Source organism: Nannospalax galili, unplaced genomic scaffold (assembly GCF_000622305.1).
Source record: "Nannospalax galili isolate Female #2095 unplaced genomic scaffold, S.galili_v1.0 scaffold147, whole genome shotgun sequence".
In the NCBI taxonomy this organism is placed as follows: Eukaryota; Metazoa; Chordata; class Mammalia; order Rodentia; family Spalacidae; genus Nannospalax; species Nannospalax galili.
The window spans coordinates 862,763-888,210 of record NW_008355800.1 but is presented as its reverse complement, the minus strand read 5'-3'; the positions used below and the strand labels follow the sequence as shown (position 1 = coordinate 888,210).

Here is a 25,448-nt window from a genome sequence, read left to right as displayed (position 1 = left end):
CTCCCAGGTCGCAGTTCATCAGGGAGCCCAAGGTAGGAACTCAGGGCAGGAACCTGGAGGCAGGAGCTGAAGCACAGGCCATGGAGGAACGCTGCTTATTGGCTTGCTCCTCTGGTCCCTGCTCAGCCTGCTTTCTTATGTAACACAGGCCCACCTGCCCAGGGGTGGCACCACCCACAGTGGGCTGGGCCCTCCCACATCACTCATCAAGAAGATGCCCCTCAGACATGGCCACAGGCCAGTCCAATAGAGGCAATTCCCCGATTGAGGCTCCCTCAACCCAGGTGTGTCAAGTTGACACTAAAGCATCCAGCACACCCCACCTCCCACCAGCAAAGTCTGCATGGGGCAGCTAGGCTGATGCATTTGCAAAGCTTTGCTTTCTTGAGGGCCTACTCTATGTGAGGTCCTGGACTTACAAAGGAGGCAAAACGAAAACTTCTCAGCAGTTTCTTATATGTGCGGAAGGACGGGCTTTTAAGATACCAGATACGGGGAAAGAGAGGGCAGGCAGATTCTAGAGTCTGTGAGGTGCAGCTAAGCTCTCTCACTTGCTAGCTCCATGACGTCGGACAGATTGCCCCATCACTCCGATCCTCATTTCTTCATGTCTGACTAGGTGGTTTTAACATTAGATAAGGCGTGTGAGATGACTCGTACATAGTGTTCTGTAAATGCTCTCATTGTTCTCCAAACTGATGGGCTTCAGCTGCTAAGAAGTTCTCAACGTGCTGCTGTGAGTAAACGGAGAAAGGTCAGTTGTCCACAGAGGAGACTGAACCTTCAAGGCCGATTATCTGGCTTATAGATCAATTTATGCTCCTGCTTCTGAGTTCGGTAGCTAATCTTTTGCTTAATAACAAAGCTACTGGGGACTAGTTAAATAAGGAAGGCAGGTGACAGTTTTGTTCTGATTCAATTAAGATTTTTGAAAACTTGGACTTAAGAGCAGAAGTTGACATAGATGAGAACTGAGCTTCTAAATCTGAGTGTTAGTTTATTATCATTAAATTATAGAGCGATACAAAGCACTCCATAAAATTAAATTCTGTTGGGCTGGAGAGATGACTCAGCAGTTAAGAGCCCTGGCTGCTCTTGCAGAGGACCTGGGTTTGGTTTCCAGCACCCACATGGTGGCAAACAACCACCTGTTACTCCAGTTCCAGGGGAATCTGACACCCTCCTCTGACCTCCGTGGGCATTACGTGACATGGGTGCACTCACATACATGCAGGCAATACACTCATTCACAAAAAAATAAAAATAAATATTTTTAAAACTAAACTCTGCTCTAAAATATGTAAAGATGTTGATTCTACCTGTTCAATCCGAAGTTTAAAAAATTAATTGTAGTTTACCTGAATTCAGTTTTTAAAATCATTCATGTTAAATCTTCTGATTTTTAAATAAGCCACAGGGTGTAAAATTTCTCTTGTGCGTCTTTTTTTAAAAATATTTTATTTATTATTTTTATCTTCTGTGTATGAGTGTTTTGCTTGCATGTAGGTAGGTGCACCGTGTCATGCAGTGCCAGCGGAGGTCAGAACAGGGCGTCAGAACCCCTGGAACTGGAGTTACAGGCAGTGGTTAGCCGCCATGTGGATGCTGGGAATTGAACTTGGGTTAGTGCTCTTAACCGCTGAGTGATCTCTCCAGCCCCCTTTGGTGCTTCCAGAACATACAGGTTGAGGCATCCCTGTATGAAATGCTTAGGACCAGAAATACTTGAGATTTCAAATTTTTTAATATTCTTTGGAATATTTGCATATACATAATGAGATAGCTTAAGGATGGAACCCAATTCAAATCATAAAATTCATTTGTGTTTCATATACTTGCATATACATAGCCCAAAGTTCATTTTATATAATAATTTGAATAACTTTGTGCGTGAAACAGAGTTTCTTGGTGTGAATTTTTCTTCTGGTGCTATCATGTTGCCATTCAAGAACGTTTGGATTTGGGATCATTTTTTTTATTTCAGACCTTTGGCTTCGGGATGTGCATCCTGCATAGCATTTAGCAATCTAGCTATAACCATCCAGCTGCTGACTGTACCTTTACCTGTACCTGTACCTCAACATTTACCATTTTGTTCTTTTTTTAACTACTTCTTTCCCTTATATAAAAGTACAAGTGTGTCTCCCTATTTCTCTTTAAAAATCAGCACTACCATCTTCAGAGCTTGGTCGGGATGAATCTCATGTTAGATTTGCTGCAGATGTGTTGTTTGTGTACGGCTGGTTGTAGATACGCATCAAAGGCATTTCTGAGTTGGTGATAGAAAACACAGTGCACGCAGTGAGGGCCCAAGTAGAAGGTGGGCAGGGTCTTCTGTCCCTTCTTGCTTGACAGTAATGGGAGAGGCAGGTGGGATGGTGCACGCACTCATGTCTGGCCATTTTTAGTAGTGTCTGGTTGAACTATTAGCAGTCTCCCCAGTAACTATGGAAGTTCCATGGTTGTCCTCAAAGCCAGGAACTCAGACATCTCTCAGCCTCTAGGACTGGGTCAGTCCCTCATCAATTGTATCGTTCAATCAGATCATATTTTGGAGAAAAATAGCAAAATCACGGAAAGAAAGTAAAGAAGGATTTTTCTGTTTGTTGTGTGAATCTTTGGAAGCTTGAACTGGCATTTTTTATCTTATGTTGTTAAAATCAACCAAAAATATTTTTAACTACATCAAGCCCATATTGATACTAGATATAAAACCTGAAAATTAACCTAAGTTTGAACAAGTCAGAACTCATTGATGTTGGCACATGACACCCCACTAGAGGGACTGCTTCCGGGTTTCTGATGACATGACCTTCATCACATGTGTTGGGGAAACTAGAACTAAAAGGATCATTTTCTTAGGGCTGATGGTACACTAAATTTTCAAATTAATCAATCACCCTAAAACTTGATCTAATAATATAGGCAAAAGTATAATTCTGTTGTTGTCTGGTGACTTACTCTCATAGGGTGAAATCAGCTGACTTTGGATATTTTGTGTGTTTTTCTTTAATTTCCTTTTCCATTGCTGGTCACGCCCCATGAGCTAATCATAATTCTGTTCTGTTTTCATGAAATTAAATGCTTTCTCTCTCCTGTCTCATATATCTTTTTCTTCATTTTTACCATTTCAGGGTCCCATTTCCCAGAGGAATAGTTCATCTCGACAGCCAGGGAGAGTGCCTGGATGCCCAAGGTAAGGTTTAAATGTGAACTATCTTGTGCAACTCCTTGTTTGTGGTTTAAATGAATTAAATGAAAGTGACCAGTACTCGGCCTGAGTAACAAACTTGTTTTCAAAATTATATCACCCAGTTAAAGCCAAAGTTTGACTAAGACAACACTTTTCAAAGGATGCTCTGCTTCCCAAGTATACCAAGAGCCAATTAACTGCTATCAGCAGCTCATCTGAAATATAGTCAAAATGATCCTGTGACATTTCTAATTATTATAAGTGGTTTTTATTTATTATTGATAAAAAGTGAGATGACCCTTCAGGAAGGGGGTGGTTGACATGAGAATGAATACATGACTGCATATTCATGGCAATGTAAAGCCGCAATAAGCCCCAAGCCCCATTTCTTTCCGGTTTGTTTCAGACACTGTCATTTTGACTTTCAGCTGTTGTCCAATGGTCCCCTAAATCTCTGCCTGAGAAATGCCTTTGAGACTAACCTCCAGGAGCTCCCTAGAACAAAGGAACAATTAACTAAAATTCCACCAGATGGCAATATTTGGAAAGTCATTCAGAGAGATTTCAAAGCTGTGCCCTGTAATTGTTCCAGCAGTGAGTGGCCTCAGGAGCATAACACACCAGGTTTCATCGAAGGTTCTCGCAAGATGTTTTCCTTTCCTCCTTCCCCTATAATACTGAAAAAAAACAAAAATGTCTGGAAGAATGTGTGTAGGGTTATTTGGGTTTTGTTCTTTTCTTTTAAACTCTGGAATGCTAAAATTAGAAACCTCATCCTTGATTAATTCTCCAGAAGATGCTGATGCACATTAAAGGATGGTCTCTGGACACCGCACGTTTGCTTTGGTCCCTCATGGTGAGAAACCCTGGGGGTGATGGGTATTATCATTTGAGAAAAGAAACCTGAAGCTTCTCCATAAAGATCACCTTATTAGGAAGTTGCCATGACATTAACCTAAGAGAAATGTGCACAGACAGAATTCTCATTTGTATTGATTTGGGAAAATTAAGGGTTCTTAGATAGAATGAGTAAGCTCTTCTCTTTCATTTTAATCAATTGCACATCTGTCCACTGGGTGTTATTCCAGGGCCCAAAGCAGGTTCTAGGACAGAGCAGGGCAGAGGGTAGGGAGACAGCTGGGGTCAAATGAACTGGGAAGGACCAAGAAAAGATGTTCCTGAGCTCTCTGTACATACAGAAGCTGACCCTGGGGAAGTACAGGGAGCCTTTGAAAACCATCTTGTGTTTTGGGCCTCTCTGATAGTCGCCTGGTCTGTCTTGAATAATCCTGGTAACTATCAGGGTCCTGGAGTTAGCACTCCCCTTGACGTCAAAGATATTCCCATGGATGGTAAACGATATCATCTCACATTCCCAACTGGTATGGTTGAAGAAGAAGTAATAGAAAAGGTGGCTCCATATCTAAATAGAGTATTTCTTTATAACTGCTGTCTAGAACTATGAGACAAATGCTTTTTCTAAAAATTAATTTCCATACAAGTGGGCATGGAGATGGCATAGTCAGTAAAGTGCTTGCCAGGCAAGCATGAGGACCTGAGTTTCATACCCTGTACCATGTACAAAATCTGGGTGTAAAAACTCACACTTGCAATCCCATTGCTGGAGAGGGAAACAGGTGGATCCCTAGGACCCATTAGCCAGCCAGCCTAGTCAACTTGGCAAGTTCTGGGCCAATGAGAGTCCTTGCCTCAAAAAGCAAGGTGGATGATTCCTAAAGAGCAGTATCCAAGGCTGACCTCTGGCTTCCACATGCAGCCATTCCTGTACACGCACGCAAGAACACACACACAAAAGTTTCATACAAGTATATGTTGTATGTTGAGTATATTCTCCCATACTCCCCTACCACCCCGTGAATCCTGTGTTCCCTAGGCAGTTTCCATCTCTACTTTCATGCCATATACATACTCAAGAACTTATGTATAAAATCTGGAAACCACAAATGAGAGGAAATGTAAATGTCTTTCTGAGACTGATTCAATTTACATAATACAGTTATCACCAGTTGCATCCATTTTCCTGAAAACTACCTGACTTCCTTCTTTTTTAAACTTTTTAACATTTATTTTTATTTTATGTGTATGCATGTTTTGCCTACATGCATGAAGTGACTATGGAGGTCAGAAGAGGGTGTTGGAGCCCCTGGAATTGGGCTTACAGCTGTTAGCCACCATGTGGGTGCTGGGAATGGAACCTGAATCCTCTGCAAGAGCAGTCAGCGCTCTTAGTCATTGAGTCATCTCTCCAGTACCAATTCATTCTGTATGGTTGAAAATTGTCCATGTGTGTATATACCACATTTTCTTTATCAAATCTGCTGTTATTGGACAACTAGTTTGGTTCCATAACTTAGTTATTTTTAATAGTGTTGCAATAAACATTGCTATGCAGATACCTCTGTGATGTGTTAGTTTGGATCCATTGGGTAGACACCCAGGAATGGGAATAGCTAGGTCATGTGGTAGATGTATTTTTAGTTTTGAGACATCTCCATACTGGCATCTGTGGTAGCTGGCCTATCTTACATTCCCACCTGCAAGTATAAGGACTTGTCCATATCCTGACCAGCATTATTTGTGATCTGGTTTTTTTTAAGGATAGTCATTCTGACTGGGGTAAGATGCAACTCAATGCCATTTTTATTTACATTTCTCTGATGACTAGTAGGGTTGAACAGTTTTTCATGTTCATTGATCATTAATAATTCATCTTTTAAAAACTGTCTGATCATTTCATTAGCCTATTTATTGAGTTGTTGCTTTCTTTTTTTTTTTAGTTCTTTTTATATCTTAGATATTAATCCTGTGATGGCTGATCTTAGTTGTCAACTTGGCACACATGGGAAGAGGGAATCTCAGCTGGGGAGTTTCCTCTGTCACATTGGCCTTGGGCGTGTCTGTGGGGTATTTTCTTAATTGCTAATTGATGTGGGAGGATCTAGCCCTAGTGATGCCATCCCTAGGCAGCTGTATAAAAAGTTAGCCGCAGAATCCAAGAAGAGCGAGCCAGCAAGCAGTGCTCCTCCATGGTTCTGCTTCAGTTCCTGCCTCCAAGTTCCAGCCAATCCCAGCCTTTGCAGACTATAAGCTGTAAGATGAAATAAACGCTTTCCTCCCCATGTTGCTTTTAGTTAAGTGTTTTATCACAGCAACAGAAAGCAAACTAGATAAATCTTTGCCAGATGGTCATTGGCAAGGAGCTGGAGAAATGGCTCAGCAGGTAAAACACTTGCTACACAAGCATAAGGACCTGAGTTTGGATCCTCAGCACCCACATAAAAAGCTGAGCTTGGAGTACATGCTTGTAATCCTAGGCTAGTAGACAGAGATAGGAGCATCCCAGGGTTCACTAGGCAACTAGTATAGCCAATCCATGAGCTCCAGGGTCAGTAAGAAACCCTGTCTCAAAACAAGGTAAATAGCAAGGGAGGAACATGCTAGATGTTGACCACCACATGTTCAATCAAATACACACATGCACACACACATGCATATGCCACACACACACATACAAGAAATACAGACATAAATACATGTATAAGTAACGTGTATAGTTGGCAAAGATTTTTCTTTGCTGTTCAGAAGCTTTTTAATTTCATTAGGTCCATTTGTCCATTTTGAAGTTTATTTCCTGAATGACCAAAATCCAATTCAGAAAGCACTTGCCTCTGCCTGTATCTTGAAATTTTTTTCTCTACTTTTTTCTTCAGCAGTTTCAGAGTCTCAGGCATCTATAAAGATAGACAGATAGATGGATATATAAATATATATATAGAGAGAGAGAGACAGAGACAGAGAGACAGAGAGAGAGACAGAGAGAGGAGGGAAGGAGGAGTGAACCTGGGAAAAGTTGGGAATGAATACGATCAAAATACTGTGTATGAAATTCTCAAAGAACTAATTAAAATGAGGGAAGAACATCTTTGATCCATTTGGAGTTGGTTTTTTTAGGTACTGTACTTATTTTATTACATGTGTATCTATGCTTTGCCTACATGCATGTAAGTGTACCACATGGGTACAGTGCCCACAGATGCCAGAAGAGAGCATCAAATCCCCTGGAATTGGAGTCACAGATGGTTGTTGTAGGTGCTGGGGATCGAACCTGGGTCCTCTGCAAGAGCAGCCAGTGCTACTAACCTCTGAGCCCTCTCTCCAGCTGCTGGAGTCAATTTTGTGCAAGGTGGAAGATAAGGACCTGGGTTGAGCTTATATTTGTCAGTTCATCTATTTCCAAAGGACAGAATCCCAGAAGTAAGATTCTTATTCAAGGAAAGAGCCATTTTTATAGCTCTGAATCTAATTTACCATGTTTTTACCATAGTGTATGTTTCCAGACATACACTTATTTCATCATAACTTTATCAGGAGCAAATAATGTGCTGAGTGATACTTTGACATACATAAAATACACATGTGAGGGAATCATGTGATTGTTGTACATTTAGTGTGAAGCTACTGTAAATGACATAGCGTTTCAATGGTTGGCAAAAGAGGACTTCTTCCTCAGAGTCTGACTTTCCCAGAGAGCAAAACTGTATCCATGAGGGACTGTAGTGAAATACAGAAAATGAGACTCACTACAGGAGAGATGCAGTGATCTTATGGAAGTTGGGGGCAGGCATAGAGATGACACCTGGGCTGAACCATGAAAATGAGTTGGTTTGGGATACACAGGGATGGAGATGCTTATTCGGTCCATAAACCTCTGCTGGCTGCCAGCTGTTTGCCAAGTTCTATGCTAACAGCTGGGGATTAATGGTGAACAGACAGGATTTTAGCACATGCTATCTAGTGGGTCAGAGAATCTTTTTAAAAAATTATTATTTTTATTTTATGTGTATGCATGTATTGCCTGCATATAAGTGAGTGCACCCGTGTTGTGTAATGCCCACGGAAGACAGAAGAGGCTGTAGGATCCCCTGGAACTGGAGTTACAGACAGTTGTTAGCTGCCATGTGGGTGCTGGGATTCGAACCTGGGTCTTCTGCAAGAGCAGTCAGTGTTCTTAACCACTGAGCCATCTCTTGAGGCCTGGGTCAGAGAATCTTAAACAAGCAAAAACAGTGGGAGGGGAGGGACCGGTGCTGAGCAAATATCTCAGTTGGTAAAGCACTTGCTTTGGACACACAAGGATCTGAGTCCAATCCCCTGAACCCAGAACCATGCATGGTTGTCTTAGTTACTTTCTATTGCTATGAAAAAACACTGAAAAAACAAACTTGGGGGAGAAAGGGTTTGTTTTATCTTATGTCTCCCAGGTCACAGTTCATCACTGGTGGAAGGCTGGGCAGGAACCTGGAGGCAGGAGCTGAAGCAGAGACCACGGGGGAACACTGCTTACTGGCTTGCTCCCCTACCCCCTGCTCAGCCTGCTTTCTTATACAACCTAGGACTACCTGCTCACAGGTAGCACCACCCGCAGTGATCTGAGCCCTCCCACATCACTCAAAAATCAAGCAAATGCCCCACAGACATGGCCACAGGCCAGTCCAACAGAGGCAATTCCCCAATTGTGGCTTCCTCTACCCAGATGTATTGTTGACACCTAAAGCTATCCCACACAACGATGGTAGGCCCTTGTAATCCTAGTACTGGGGAGGCGGAGACAGATGGATCCTGGTGACTTGCTGTCCAGCCAGCCAGCCTAGCGTACTTGGTGGTAGTTCATGACCCTAAAAAAAATTTAAAGGTGGACAGTGCCCAAGGAATGACACCCAAGACTATCCTCTACCCTTAACACACACATGTGCACCTGCACACATATATTCATACACACATACACACAGAAAACCTGTAAGCATGTGAAGCAGGCCAGCTTATCTGGCTTCTGGATGGAGTGGAGTGAAATAGGGGTTTCCTTTGGGATGAGGACTCCGTGGCTCCTCCTTTACCACAGTCTTCCTCATCAGTTACTCTGTCAGAGTCTATGGGAGATATGCTTCTGAAAGCTGCAACACATCAACACATCTACAGTTGTATTTTACCGACCAGCACCCCCATTAAAGTTGACTGGCACTGGTGGTGGGTTCCTTACTAAGAATGCACAGACCTTAGGCGTGGGGTCAGCAAGATCTACAGTCATAGGCCTCATCAGCTGATGACCAACTCTAAGAAGTGTAGTGTTTCTTGTGTTTTGCGTTTTATACAGCTGAAAAAAAATCTCAGTGACAGCCCAACTCACTCACTTTTCAGACCAACGTTCTTGGGTGAGGAGAGCTGAGTGACCTGCCTGGGGCCTCACAGTGGAACCTGCTGCTTTTGATTCTCACTATTCTGTGTTCCCAGTTCCAACTTCACTTGCATCATCTGTACTATTAGGTAATAAAAATTAGAAACAGGAAAGACCCAAGTAATAACATGTATTTTTCCATCTCTTGCCATAGCAACATTCTTTTAATTTGAAATTTTAAAGAGTAATGCACAGATGGCGGGTGGATAGAGAAGAAAGCCTGGAATACGTCCATGCATTTATTGCTTTTATCCTTCAAGACTTGGGAAAATAGCCTGACCCTAAATAAGCCCCACTCTGTCTTCACAGTAGAGGACTAAGGCCTCCTGACTTTGTTGTGAGGATTATTAGAAGTAAACTAAGTAAGTATTGGATGTCATAGATACTCAGAAAATACCCGTCCTTTCTCCTTCCCTCCTAGGACCCCAGTCCTTCATGGGGCCCTGTATTAGTCACTTTTCTGTTGCTGTGATAAAACACTGACCAAAGCAACTTAGAAAAGGAAGTTTATTTGTGCTTATGGTTCCAGAGGGATTAAGTCCATCATGGTGGGGAGGCATGGTTAGGTGACTGGAACAGGAGCAGAAACTAAGTGCTCACATCTCCAAGCAGGCACAGGAAGCAGAAAGCAACTGGAGATCCAATCTGGCAAGGCGTAAGAACTTTCTAAGCCCACCCCCAGTGACATGCTTCCTCAGTATGACCACACCTTCTAAGACCTCCCAAAACAGCACCACCCACTGGAAACAAAATGTCCAAATATTTGGAGCCTATAGGGGACATTCTCATTCAAACCACCACAGGCCCCATTTGTTAGTGAGTGAGTTTACTCATGAGAAATAAATGGTGGGCTGAGAGAAGAGCTCTCAAACGCTCTCGTTCAGAACTCCGTGCTCTTGCTTATGAGTTTTACTTAATTCTGCTTAAGTGGAGAGAGGCTTCTGTTCATGATTCCTCGCTCTCCTTTTCTTCAATAGCCTATTTTATGCTTTCTGTGAGCATGCTGGCAAGACTGAAGAATTCGTTTTCTCTGTGATTTACTTTAGAATGATTTGTCAAATAAACGTAGAATGATGGATGCTTAGATAAAGAAAATGTGGTTAAATGTTCGCATTTGCTGGATATTGCTTGTGAATATGAGTGAGCTTTATATTGTGCATTTTATATTGTGCTCTTAGATGCTTGAAATCTCCCAGGCCAATTTTTTTTCTTTTTTTAATTTTTAATTGACTTTTTGTGTGTTTTAGTACATCTTGATCATAGACCATCTCCCCTCTCTGTGCCTCCCAAAAGCGCCCCCTCCAGATTTCACGGATTCTGTCATGTATGTTAAGGCCTATCAAGACAAATTTGTGTCCCCAGACATCCCTCAATGTGAGTTCATCCACTGGAGTCTGGTCAGCCTATCTAGCTTCCCTCCTTTAGAAACACCAACTCTCCCTCATACAGCAGTGATCAGCTGCCAGTAGTTCCTCAGCTAACGTTGGGGGACTTCTTACCCATTCCTCAGCTAACGTTGGGGGACTTCTTACCCATTCCTCTACGTTGGGGGACTTCTTACCCATTCCTCTACGTTGGGGGACTTCTTACCCATTCCTCTACGTTGTGGTCTTCTTACCCATTCCTCTGTGTCTGTGCTGGGTTTTTGTCTGATTTGAGTTTGCATGGGTCTTGTGCATGCTGTCACCATTGCTCTAAATTCATATGAGCAAGTTCCCATCCATCCCAGGCCAACTGTTTTTGAAGAATTATATATTAAATATTAATGGATCTTTTACCATCTCTCCATCACTATGTAGGGGGCAGAGGACACATCTGTGGCTAATTGGGGCCTCAGACTTTTGGAGCTGTGGAAGAGATGCTTGTGACATGGATGGGCCCATTCCAAGCTGCTGAGTGCTAGGGTGGGAGAAATACAGAATGCTAGTAGAGATAACAAAGCCCTCGCTGGTATGGGAAGCTCAGAGCCTCCAAGTTGTGTTTGAATGAGAAGTATCCTCCATAGGCTCAAGTATTTAGATGCTTATTGCCAGGTAGTGGTGCTGTTTGGGGAGGGTCTTGGAATCTGTAGGAGACGCAGCCTTGATGGAGGAAGTGCGTCACTGGGGCGGGGAGGGGGGGCGGTTCTTGAGAGCTCATGCCCCGCTCCACTACCAGTTCACTCTCCCAGCTTCCTGTTGACTGTTGAATATGTGAACTGGCAACTTCCTGATCTCCCCACCATTATGGGGTCCCCTCTGGACCTGCAAGCCAAAATAAACTCTTTGTTCCATAAGTTGCTCTTTCTCTTGGTATTTTATCCCAGCAGCAGAACAGCAACGAAAACGTAAGTTCGAGAGCCTCAGACGTGAAGGGAAGGAGAAGGAAGGCAGGTGTTAGGGAGGGAGGGTTTTAGGAAAAGAGAACCTGGGTACAAAGAGCAGCAGCTCCAGAGATCTGGAAAGAAAACAAGGGGCCATGGGGCAGAGAAAGACGCTAAACCCTGAGCCTCGGCCCCCAGGGAGTAGCGAGAGACAGCCGTGCGTGGACAGATAGGACAGCAGCTTCCTGTCTTAGGGCAGCCCATCCGGCAGCCCACTAGCAAACTGGCTCAGGAGGGAAGAACCCGGAAGAGAAGGAGAAAGATCAGGTGAAAGTTGATGAGCCTCTGGGTTCGGTGGTAGTGCCTGGAAGGAAGGAAATCGGTGGGTTTGAGTACAACCCCGTAAGGCATAAAAGAGACAGGCTAGGAGGTAAGGAAGAAGTAAAGGGTTAATTCACATAGGAAACAAGTGCGGATTTTTTTTTTTACATTTATTTGTTGGTTGAGGTGTGCCATGACATCTGTGTGGAGCTCAGAGGACTTGTAGGAGTTGGTTCTCTCCTTTCACCATCTGAGTTCCAGGGCTGGCAGTATAGCTCAGGGGTAGAGTGCTTGCCTAGCACAGACAAGGTGCTGAGTTCAATTCTTAGCAACAACAAAGCTTTGTACAGTTTATTGAGTATTTGGTGTTGTGGCCTTCATTCACAGGCTCGTTTGTGTAGGGGACTTATAGCCATGGAGCTGTCTGCTGTGTTGTATACAGAAACAAATCTGTCAACTCCTCAGCAAACCTCTAACCCCACGTATACTCCTGTAGACATTCTTGTGCATACAAGACCATGATCCAGGTAAGGAAGACTCACTGTGGCATTCCAGATCCAAATTATCTTCACAAGCAGGCTCTAGTATACAGAAAGAATGCCACTGAGGTCTCACAAGCTGGTATCTGGAATGGCGGCATCTATCAAAGCCCCTGTTTAAACAATTGTCTCCTTTTACCTGTCCTAGTTTGTGTTCTGCTGCTATGATAAAAACACTGTGATCAAAAACAACTTGGTGTGTGGGGGGGGGTTACTTCATCTCACAGGTTACAGTCCATCATCACAGAAGCCAAGGCAGGAGCATGAAGCAGAGCCATGGAGGAACACTACATGCTGGTTTGTTCCCAGGCACATGTTTCGCAGTCTTTCTTATACAATCCAGGCCCATCTGCTCAGGGATGGCATCACCCATGGTATGAATTAACAGTCCAGAAAATACCTCACAGACATGCCCACAGGCCAATCTGATGGAGGAAATGCCTCAGCTGAAGTTCCTTCTTCCCGGGTATGTCAAGGTTTGTGTGGAGTTCACAGCTGAAGCAACTATAACATACCTTATTTTACTTTTTCCTTATTTTTTCTGCCTGTACTGTCTTGGTCAGAGTATCTTTAAAAATAAAGGAATTAATGAACAAATATGATAAACGTGAACCCCATGACAGGGCTTGCAGCAGTGTGAGCATGCTCTGTGCCTGTGTGGTCGCCTTGGTAGTGTAAGTGAAATTCACTGCTGGGAGGTGCATGTGGCATCCAATCCCCTCCTCCCACAGTCCTTGCAACAACCTGAGGAAAAAATTCTCCAAACCCGGGTTTGAAGAATCTTAACGAGTTTATTGGACTTGCTAACTGAGCTTGGGGTGCTGGTTTACTTACAGACAAGTAAGCACCCCGCCCCCATTCACTGCTGTGTTGAAAGTCCACACCCAGACATAAATCCTGTAGTTCCAGACAGCCTTACAAAATGGCGAAAGCCCAGCCTCATGGTTTTCTCAGCTTTTATACCCTTAGCCCCTCCCCTACAAGCAGCTGTGGTCAACCGATTGGCTGGAAGAGGGAAGGGGAGTGGCTTCTTTGCAGAGCTGGGAAGGAGGCAAGTCCATGGCTTGTCATCACAGGGTCAGAGGAACATCCTCCGGTCACAACCACAAGCCACATGTGGCCACTGTTGGTTAGGTGCTTATGAAATGAAGGAACTGCATTTTAGATTTTATTTAATATTGATAATTTCAGTGTAATCCACATGTGGCCCCGGTTCCCATTTTGGACAATAGCTATAGATTCCAGTTTGTGATTATTTTATGTGTGTGTGTGTTTGTGTATGTGCAAGTGGGGCTTGGGGGTGGGGGGACAACTTCAGCTGTCCTTCTGCATAGGTCATCTACGTTACAGTTGTTGTTAGACAGGGCCTCTCACTGGCTTGCAACTCTCCAATTTGGCCAGATGCTAGGCTGGCTGGTCAGGGAACCCCAGGGGTCCACCTGGCTCTGCTTCCCCAAGAGCTGAGATTACAAGCTTGGGTTCTAGACCTAGAACTCAGGTCATTGTGCTTGCACAGCAAGTAATTTATTGACTGAGCTACCTCCCCAACCCTAGAAGCCACCTTAGATGGAGCTGTAAATTTGGACACAGCCTTGTGAATAGAGCCACCCCAGGAAGCTCACTCCAGGCTGAGGTCCACACAAGCCTAGCCTGGTCCTGACATGACAAGATAGTGACAGCCAAGGGACTCTGCTCAGTGTAAAAGAATATATGGGAAGGGAGCTAGATCTGAGACCCTGCAGTCAAGGTGAGCTCACCTTCATTGCTACCTAAACTGACTCCAATCCTCTGTACAAAGGGGGAAATGTGGAGAAACCACACTTTATTTGATGCCTACTGTATACCAGCACTCTGTTAGCCATTTGACCTGTATTATCTCATTCATTAACCCTAACGTATTCCATATAAAACTTTCTTAATGGCTTTTGCAAGTGAGGAAATTGAATTTCAAATGGGTTATTGACTTAAGATAATCTTTTATGGTAAGTCCTATTTGGAACTGAGATTAGACCCTAAAGCAGGATGTGAATCTATGCCTTGTTATTTCCAGCATATATGACAAGCAGTATTCTCATCTTGGTCTATGCTCACATACCTACAGAAGACGTGGAACAGCATAGGACTGGGGCAGGGCAGAGAAATGCCTTAATAGTATCTCTCTATCCCCCCACCCCACCCTCTTTCCTCCTCCTGATTACCTCACAAGTTGCATTCCCCTCTCTGCCTCCTGCCTTCCCTCCCTTCTCTACTCCTTCAGTTATAGCTCTTTGTGGAAATACAGCCAGTGGTACAATCGATTGTTTTATTAAGAAACAGAGTCATATTACAGCATCTTATTTCATGTCTAGGCAAAAATTTCAAACCATTGGGTACTTACTTGTACTTAAATATTACAAAAATACACAGTATCATCTACAGTCATCTAACTGAACAACCCAACATCGACTGATTCCTATCTGTCTTTTTGATGTCTCCTACCTATGCAATCTTTTCTTCTGTGTGTACAGTGTTTTCAAATTTTTCACTACTAAAACTAATATAGAAATCATGAAAAGCAAATGACCTGTACCCCTCCTCTAACAACTAGTTTGTCATTTTTTGTTTATTTTCATAATAAATTTTATTTTGTGTGTTTAAGGCAGATAATAAAGGTAGTAAAAGCTTGCAGGAGCAAAGCGGACACAACCTTCCTGTCAGAATCACTCTTTTGTTTTGTCACAGGAGCAGTGAAAACCCACTTTGTGTCACTTCCACGCACAGTGCGTTTTTATTGCCTGGATCCCTTTCCTTGGGCACTGCACCTCCAGTGCTGTCCATCCGGTATATTTGGCAATGTTAGTCTCTGTTTTACTTTTGCCTCCTCCTTCTGGTCCCCATTTATATTTCACATCGCTTTGGCCAGACCTTGTATGCATGTTAGTATTTCGCTGTTTGGTTCATGTTACATCATAAGCAGTTTGTGTAGCTGCCGTATACATTTATGACTACAGTTTTAGTGTCTGTCACAGTCTACAGTGATATGCCATCATTTGTCCAACCTATCATTGTTTGCTGTCTGGAGTCTGTTTCAAAGTTAACTTTGGTGTGTTTTAAACTTATAGGTCATGAATGGTTATATAACACCCCTAAGTGGGTTTCAGACCTGTTTGTCTCCACATTCCCTGTGAATTCAGTTGTTATTCTATGGAATTCCTGATTGGATATTACCTCTGACTTTTAAACATGCATCACATGCATAATTCTTGCTTTCCAGATGTATTCTCAGCAGCAATGGATGATACATCCTAATTATTCTACGTTAGGCACCTGATTTATGCTTTCCTTTCTATTGAATCTATAAACTGGCTCAGCCTCAGGTTGTCTGACTACTTGTAGTGAGGCTGACTCAGTTTGTCCGTATCCCTGACCTCAAATATCACTGTGTTTAAAATGTGCGCATCGATGCACTGTCTCTGTCCTAAACTGAGCTGTGCATGAATGGCCAAGAAAGCACTTCACACAAATCACAGATTTTCAAGTTAAGATACAGCTCCTCTTAAGAGCTTCAATAGTAAAGGTTAAAATAAGCCTGTGTGTGAAACCTTCCAGAAGGACTAGATTCTAGGCCATCGGGACTTTCTATCTGCCAGCTGGACTCTAAACCTTGTTTTAGATGCTGCTATATTATTCTGTAATGGGTTGGCAGGACAGTGGCTAAATTCTTCATGTGTTTCTTGACACTGTGGAATGGAATTCTTGAATTCCATTATTTTTGCTCTTGGTGAGTGATGGTTTCAGGCCTGTGTGAGATGCTGCTGTCCATGCAGCATTACCTTGGTTTATAAATGGACTGGATCATTGTTAGAGAAAAGCTTTCCTTGCTTTGCATAAAATATGGATTGAGTGCTTACAACATTGTAGAAAGACATTATTGCCTCCAGGAACCTATGTCTCCAGTGATGTCTTGGAAAGAGACCACCCAATCACTTTCAGCTGCCGCTTAGGCAAACATATTCCCTGTATTATAAAATAAAACTTTTCTAATTCAGTAATACTGTTTATTTAAAAGACTGCATCTTCATTGTATAGTGAGATATCAAAACATAAAGCATTATTTTTCAATTTTAGTCCTATTTAGGTCAAATTTTGGGTTACACTGTCAGAAAAGGAGAAAATTCTGGTTGGGAAAAGTGGCACAAATGACACCATTGTCTACTTGACTGGAATTTCACTTTTTTTTTTTTTTTGATGTGTGTGAGTGTATGGCCTGCGTGTATGTAAGTGCACCCATGCCATGCAATGCCAACAGAGGTCAGAAGAGGGCATCGGATCCCCCAGAACTGGAGTTATGGATGGTTGTTAGCCTCCATGTGAGTGCTGGGAATCAAACCTGGGTCCTCTGCAAGAGCAACCAGTGCTCTTAACCACTGTGCCATCTCTCTAGCCCTTTCACTATGTTTTTAACCCATATGATGTTGGGGATGTTTTGTACTGGTCACAAAAAGCTTCAGAAGTAGACTTTTAGCCCAGGCTACCCTTGAAATCTAGCAGGTGACAAGGAGAAAGGCCATGTTAGGCATAAGCAATCTCAAGGGTTGGGAGAGAATGAAATAAGGCAGGATTGAGGGATAAAGAGAAGCTAGGCCTGGGTCTAACTGTTCAGAGTCCCAAACATCAAACCATTTTAAACTTTATATTCTAGAGTCAAATAAATATCAAATAAATTGCTCTTTAGAAAAACTATTGACTTTTATAGTTCAATAGTTTAGCCAGGTTTCTCACACCTATAGAACCCAGTACTTGGAAAGTCTGAAGACAGCCTGATGTACAGAGAGACCTGTCTTCAAACAAACACAAAAAAGGCAGTTCATTTTCTACATGGTTTTGCTTCCACCTTCTCCAGCCCTTGGATTGGATGAATGAGATCACACTGTTGTACGCTCGTGGGGATGAGCACCCTGGAGCACATTAACAGGTACAACTGACACGTTAATCAAAACTAATTACTAACAATAAAATGAGGCCAGACATGGTGGCATATACGGTGAAGGAGGCAGAGACACGACGAGTGTGTGTTTGATGCCAGCTACACAGCAAAACCCCAATTCAAAAAACAACAAAATTATAAAATGAAAACAAGAGCAAGGCCATTGTGGTTCTAGAAACAAGGATAGGAACCAGACACTGACAAAGTTCTTGAAAATGGGAAGGCTACAGATTATATTTCTAGGTAAATAAATAAAAGAGCATGGGGCTAGAGAGATAGCTCCGTGGTTAAGAGCACTGGCTGCTCTTCCAAAGGACCAGCATTCAGTTCTCTGCACCGAATCATCTGTAACTCCAGTTCCAGGGAATCAGACACCATCTTCTGGCCCCTTCAGGCACTGCAAGCACGTGGTGCACATACAGGCCAGCAGGCGTGCGTGCGTGCACATGCGCGCGCACACACACACACACACACAAATAAAACTAAGTTTTTAAAGAGCAAAGAATAAGGTGTATGGGGGAAATGGAGAGTTAATCCAGATGAAATAATTTAGAGATTAAAATAATAGTGCCTCTAATAGGCAGCAAAATACTGTAAACATTAAAACCCACCACTCTGCCTCCCTTCCCCAATAGGAAAAAAAAACACACTCAGTATAGTATCTTGGGCTTCTGAGGTCGAAGGTCAGAACTCTACAAGGTGACTCATAAGGGAGCATATAGATTGTGAGACTGCCAAAGGTCCAAGGGAAGTGATTCCAAACTGCAGCTCTACGCAGTCCAACTGCAGTAACATCTGAAAGAAAAATGGATGATTTCTGACATGAAAAGAGTTAGAAACTTCCTCTTGCTTCTCAAAATAATGTCATGTAGAAATACTGCAGCAAAAGACAAGAAATAAAAGCTAGTAGAGCATCCTTAAAACTACAACTACCAGACAGCCCCATTGAGGGAGGGAGAAACTCCAAGATGCCAGTGGGAATACCAGAGCAATTAGTCTAAACAAGGCCACAGCGTCCATGAAGAATGTCTTTAAAAAGACAATTTTGCCATGTGAATGTTGACCTAGAACCTGGGAGATGATGGGATTTTCCTCTATCGAAAAAGAAAAAAAAAAAAAAATGTAGTTAAAAGTTCTAGAAAACAGTGCTGGGGAAACAGCAGCCCCCACATGGTAGCTAACAGCTCCAGTTCCAGGAGGTGCAGCACCCTCTTCTGTTCTCCATAGGCACTGCACACACATGGTGCACTTACAGGCAAACATTCGTACACAAAAACACAAATAATAGTTTTGCAAATGCTCTATAAAAACAAACATATCTATATCAAGAAAATAAAGACTGTTTCCCCATCCACTTCCCCAGGGCTGGGTAGTGAACCCAGGACCTTGCACATGCTAAGCAAACATTCTACTCTGGGCCACACCCCAGCCTGTGGTTGAATTGAATGACTGATAGCAAGTGAAGAGAACTGATTTGATTTGGGTGCTTTTGTTACAATATTATTCTGATTGCAAAAATGAGAATTATAATTTTTTTCTTCATGGAGGTAAGAACACTTGTTTCTAAAGATAAGAAACTGCACCATTATAAAGGCTGGTTGCTAGATTTTAAATTTAGACGTGATATATGAGTCAAACGAGGGTGGTAGTAGACTCATGGAATGTAGTGTAAAGTTAATCCCTTTTATAAAGAAGACATGATGGCCAAACTGTGCAAACTAAAAGTAGGAATCCTGGGAAGAGTCTCATGAGGGACAGTCAATTAGTTAAGGGAAACTATATTAAGAATATTACATGTCAGCTAGAAGCATATGCTGGTGAGAATGTGAACTGGTCTAGTCACCATGGAAATCAGTTCCTCAAAAAACTTAAAGAATCACATCCATTGAAACATGAGTCTAGGCTATAAACTGTTCTCAACTACACAGCTATTAATAAGTAGCAGAGGAACTTGTGGGAACTTTCTGGTGTAACTCCATTCCTTCTCATGTATTGCACCGTGGAAGTCTAGCTGCTGCTTGAGCATTGCTTCGTCTCCCACCTCCTGGCCCCTGATTTGCTGTCACATCTTCAGGAAGCAGCCCCACTGTGACTTCAGCCTTCACTTGAGATTAGTTTGTTTCTATTCAATTTTAGAGAAAATAGTTTCTTTCCTATGTCTATGAAAAGTTATTACATAGCCATATATACTTCTGCATACTACTATAATAAACAACACTGAAACACTCGAAAAAAAAACTAAAAGTAAATCAACCATATGACTCAGCTGTACCACTCTAGGTCAACGTACAGAGATACATGCACATGTTCATTACAGCACTGTTCACAGCCGAGTTATGGAATAAGTCTGTCAACAGATGAACAGAGAAAGAAAATGTATCTATACATGGCAGACTTTTATTCAGCCATAAAAATTGAAATTATGTCACTTATTAGAAAATGTGTGTGTGTGTGTGTGTGTATGTGTGTGTGTGTGTGTGTGTAAACAGAGGGAAGAGACTAGTGACAGGAGGGAGAGAAAAGGAGGGAAAGTGATGGAAGGAAAGAAGAGGGGTTGCGTATGGTCAAAGTGCATGATAGGATTGAAAGAAATTATCTGTGCAAAGCCTAGTACTATATATAATGACTGCACAGCAAAAACAAATCTTTTAAAAAAGAAGTTATAAGTGTAAGCACTTGAAGAACTAAAAGTACTTCTAATAAATGTAGTGCTTTGAATGAGGCTACCTCCCTCTATAAGCTCAAGGATTTGGACACTTGGCCAATTGGTGGGGTTGTTTGAGAAGGTCATGGAACCCCTGGGAGGTGCAGCCTTGCTGAAGGAAGCATGTCACCGGAGGCAGACTGAGAATTCATAGCCACATCGCATTTGGAGTTTGCCTCTCTCTGCTTCCTGTGCCTGCTTGAAGATGTGCACGCTCAGAGTTCTGCTCCAGCCTCCTCTGTTTCCACTCCTCCCCACCACGATGGACTCATCCCTCTGGGACTGTAAGCCCATGAGTAAGTTGCCTTGGCCATGGTGCTTTATAACAGCAACAGAGAAGTAAGGAAAACAAATATACACCAATAATATATGTGTAACCACATGGAAAACTAAAAGTAATTCTGCCAATAAAATTGAAAGGAGAGGGAAAGTAATAGACACATGTTTAATTTCTTTCCTAATAGAAATAAATACTGTGTTGACAAAACAAGAATGGGTTGTATGTGAAGTTTTAGAGAAGGAATTATTACCATAGAGCTAAACACAGAAACAGTTAAAAACCAAATTCCTGCTGGACATGGTGGAGTACACCTTTAATCCCTGCACTGGGGAGGCAGAGGCAGGCAGATCTCTGTGAGATTGAGGCCACCTTGTTATACATAGCAAGTTCCAAAGCCAGCTGAGGCTACAAGATGACCTTGTCTCAAAAAAAAAGTATCCTGCTATCCAGGCTAACAGGCTTGCTTTTTAATTAATGATGTCTTATTGTTTCTCCACCAATAGTGTTTCTCCAGGATGACTGAAAAGTCAAAATATAAACTATGATCGTTTTGTTAGGTAATATTTGTAATATGGCCAAACACATGTTGCAGTCAGAATGTGGTAACCCAAGCATTTCTATCACACGGCAGATGGCACCAAGGACCACTGAGAGCCTCCATAAACATTATGCTAAGTAACATCTTTTTGGTTTTTATTTTTATTTGGTTTTTGAGCCAGGGCCTCACTCTGTAGTCCAGGCTGGGCTTGAATTCCTCCTGCTTAACCCTCTGGGATTGCAGCTGGGTGCCACTATGCCTGGTTACTCTGCCACTTTTTGGCCAAAATCCTGGAACACCCAAGCATGGGTGTCTCCTTGGCAAGGTTTGTCACTCCACTCTATCAGATGGCTTTGAATGATTGGCTGTTACATGAGACAGTGCCCTGAGGTAACTGTATTAGAAGCACCCGGAACTCCAGGGTTGTTATCGAAGCCTCTCTGTAAGCTGGGATTTTGGTAACTCCTGATCTTGATACTGTTTACTAGATGTTTCTAAACCTGGGGGAAACACCCCCATGAACTGTGAGTTTTCTTCTCACGCCTCACAGTCACAACCAATGTTCTTCTCTTGGGAGACATCCATTGCAATTATTTGTTAGAAGCCTTTTGATAATGGATGCCTCTCCCAGGTAGACTGAAATAGAACAAAGCATTTTTATACAAATCAATAAATTTCAGTTCTACTGACTATGTATAATTTTCCTTTATGCAATACATGGCAGTAAGAACCCTGCAGTTATTTTCCAAAGGATATCTACAGAACAAGATCCAGGGGCTAGAGAGATGGCTCAGTGGTTGAGAGCACTGGCTGCCCTCACAGAAGGGTTCGAATCCCAACACCAACATAGCAGCTAACAACTGACCAAAACTCCAGTTCCAGGGGATCCAACGCCCTCTTCTGTCCTCCGCAGGCACTGCACAACACAGGTACACTTACATACATGCAGACAATACACTCATAAACATAAAGTAAATTTTAAAAAAAATTAGTAGTTAAGAACACTGGTTGTTCTCACAGAAGACCTGAGTTTGAATCCCAGCACCCACATGGAAGCTAACAACTGTCCATAACTCCAGTCCCAGGGGATCAGCTGCCGTGTGGGTGCTGGGATTCAAACCTGGACCTTCTATAAGAACAGCCAGTGTTCTTAGCCACTGAGCCATCTCTCCAGCCCCAGTAAATAAAAAAAAAAATTTAAAGATCCAAAAGTTCACCTAGATAGTTATAATCTTGTCTCCCCCATTCACCTACTGACATTCAAGAGAAAGCATAACAAGATCTCAGCAAATTTAGTTCCTCCCTTTATCTCGTATTACGGGATCCAACACTTCTCATTGCTCTCAGACTTTGTCAGGTAAAATCAACACTAAGAAGCTCTGAGGAGCCGGGTTGGTTCTTTGGTTTGGTTTGGGATTTTTAAGTTTTAAGTTTATTTTTACTTATGTGTATTAGTGTTGTGCCTGCATGTAAGTGCACCCATGCATGCAATGCCCGCGGAGTCAGAAGAGGGTGTTGAATCTCCTGGAACTGGAGTTATGGGAAGTTGTTAGCTGCCAAGTGGGTACTGGTAACCAAACTGAGGTCCTCTGCAACAACAGCCGGTGCTCTTAACTACAGAGCCATTTCTGTAGTCCCCAGGTTGTAATTTTTTTGAGACATGGTCTCACTACTGACATAGCCCAGGCTGTCCTTGAACTCATAACAGGACTGTCCTGTCTTCCTACCTCAGGCTCCCTGGGATTGCAGGGTGAGACACGGCACCCAGCTCTGATTCTTTGACTTGGTTTGTTGTTACTTTTCTCCTCCATGTTGCGAATGACTGTGGGATGAATTGAAAGGATGGAAATAATTCTTTTGCCTATAGGAAGAAAAGTGGGAAAAATAAAATAAAAAGTGGTCTTAGAATTACATAATTAGGAGACACTAGAGGGTTATTTTTGCATCTTCTTAGTGACGCTCAACTTCTTACCTTGATATTATTAGCAATCCTGTATTTCTTCTTAATGGTAATGTGTCCTCTATGGAGTATTTGTACAGGCAGGACATAGGCATGGATGTGCAGCTGTTTCATAACCACTGTGAAGTTTGTTGGCCCTGCTCCACAGCACTGTGTCCAAACTCAGGAACTATTTTCAAGTGCTGTGAATGTGGGAGGAGGCCACTTTGCAGTGGTTTACTCTGCCCAGAGCTGAGTGTTTTGCGTGCAGAATGTGAAGTTGCTGTTCTGCTGGTTATGTCCAAAGTGACCAGCCGAAGACACTCTGGTTCTTTTAGAACTTGTTGTCCAGCCTCAGAACTTACTTTCTGTGGAACTTTGACTGCTCTAACCATCAGTAAGAAGTAGCAATGCTCTAATTCTTTATTTTTTTCCAACCAACATTTCCCTATGACTTTTAAGGCTATTTTAGCTTGCTGAAAGCATTGTGAGTCTGCCTTTCATGACGTAATCTAATTACAGTCAAAGTGGTTCTAAAGATGAGGCTGTGGTGGCTGAATGTTCCAGACTCCCTCTTCCTCTCTCAGGAGGAAACAACTCAGATACTGTTACATGTGCATCGTTATAATTCATTTGACTAAATTGCTGTCCTCTTCCTTGCTTCTTAATGAAACAACTAACATTCTTTCCAAATGGTACTTAGTGGACATGATTCAATAGAATATTCAAATGAAGAAAGATTTCTACCTGAACACTCATGAAGGATTCAACTAGTGAAGCCTTTGCTAACACCGATACCCCAAAGTAGAACTAGCACTTCCTATTCAAAGGCACCCAAATGTGACATCACACTTATCCTACTTATTCTTAGGAATAATTTCTAAGGTGGGTTGCTTAGTACTAAAAGTAAAACTTGAAATTACCTGGAAAGTGGTAGGGAACCATGAAGACTTTTGAAAAAGGAGGAAAGATAGATCTAGTGGTGACATGAAGATCCCTTGACAAGGAAGGAATAAAACACCACAGAAAGACTTACGAGCTGGGCAAGAGGAGGAGGAGGTCTGAGGTTGCCTGTGAGCCATGGGAGAGGAAGGGAGGGATATACACCAGCAGGTTCATGGTGGAAGGAAGAAGTCTGGTCACCAAACCAGAGCGGCAAGTGGGAGGAAATGTTCTAAGGATTTAAAAGCAAACTCCGGTTAGACGTCCAGTTCAGAAGACCAGCCAGGAAGGGGAGAAGCAGTCAGGTCACATGTGGAAACCAACGTTGCCAAGCTAACTCCTGCTTCTCCTCTGGTCTATTCAGTCAGCAGAAGCGTGGGGTTATGGACAGAGGCACCATGGCACAGGCCCACATTTTTACAAGGTGCTTCTGGATACCCAAACAGAGCCTTGATTTTTTCCAGCTGTTTTTTTGTGACAGTCCTTTCCCTAGAAAACAGGCATACCCAGCAAAGGCCTATTTCTGCTTATTTTTCTGTCCCTACTTCAGGAATATTTAGTAGCTCTGTAGAGCAATTGGTGTGGCCTGCAACTCTGGGTCCTGCTGTCCAGTGCTGAGGTAGTCAACTCTGGAACCTCCCCAGGCTGTAGCATCTAGGTGTCAGCAAAGAGCAGGTTCTCAGAGCTCTCAGATTCCAAAGAGGTGTGGCTGGGGAACAGGAGAGACAGAGCAGGGCTCCTCCTCGGGGACACTCACCGGTGTCTGACTCATCAGTCTCCATCCAGTCATGGAGTCCACTGGCTCATGGTGGGAACTTTAGACACTAAGGCTTTCAAGGCTTTTAAGCTTTAAATACTTGAAAGTTAGACTTTTGAGGCTGACAAGTTTCTAGTTCCTCTGTCTGGTGTGAGCTTACATGTCTGCTTTAGAATTCAGCATTGGCATTTTTCTTTAACATTTCTGTTTAACAGCCCCATGCTGTGGAAATGGGAAGTGAGAAGGCAAATCAGGGTATGTACTATATAGTGAAATGCTCTTTCCATAGATGGCCACCAGAGTCACCTCCAATCCATGCTTTTATAGTGTAAAAGTGACATCCCTCCCATTTAGGCGACCTAGGACCTTCCTCTTAGATCCAAGTGGACCTTTCTGGCTATGAAGGAATGCTGCTCTGTGACTTCCAAGGCTATGATTTAAAACTCTCATGCCATTCTGCCTGCTCTAACTCTTGGACCCTAGTTACCATGCTGCAAGGCAGTCCACGTCTTATAGAAAAGTTTTGTCTAGGTATTCCAAACGTAGCTCCAGCTGAGCTCCTAACCCAAAGACATCACCCACAAAGTATAAGACTGAGGAAACTGGGGGTTGTAGAGATGGCTCAGTGGTTTAGAGCACTGGTTGTTCTTGAAGAAGACCCAGGTTCGAATCCCAGCACCCACATGGCAGCTAACAACTGTCTGTAACTCCAGT

General features: G+C 42.8%; 1 protein-coding gene across 1 annotated transcript in view; it reads left to right on the top strand.

The window, feature by feature from the left end:
• The window catches only part of Mapre2 (microtubule associated protein RP/EB family member 2), a 166,922-nt gene that overhangs the window by 24,165 nt on the left and 117,309 nt on the right, over positions 1-25,448 (top strand). Inside the window, exon 2 of the mRNA XM_008853708.3 lies at positions 3,135-3,196. The gene's annotated coding sequence lies outside the window, so the exon portion shown is untranslated. The remainder of the gene's footprint in view (positions 1-3,134; positions 3,197-25,448) is intronic.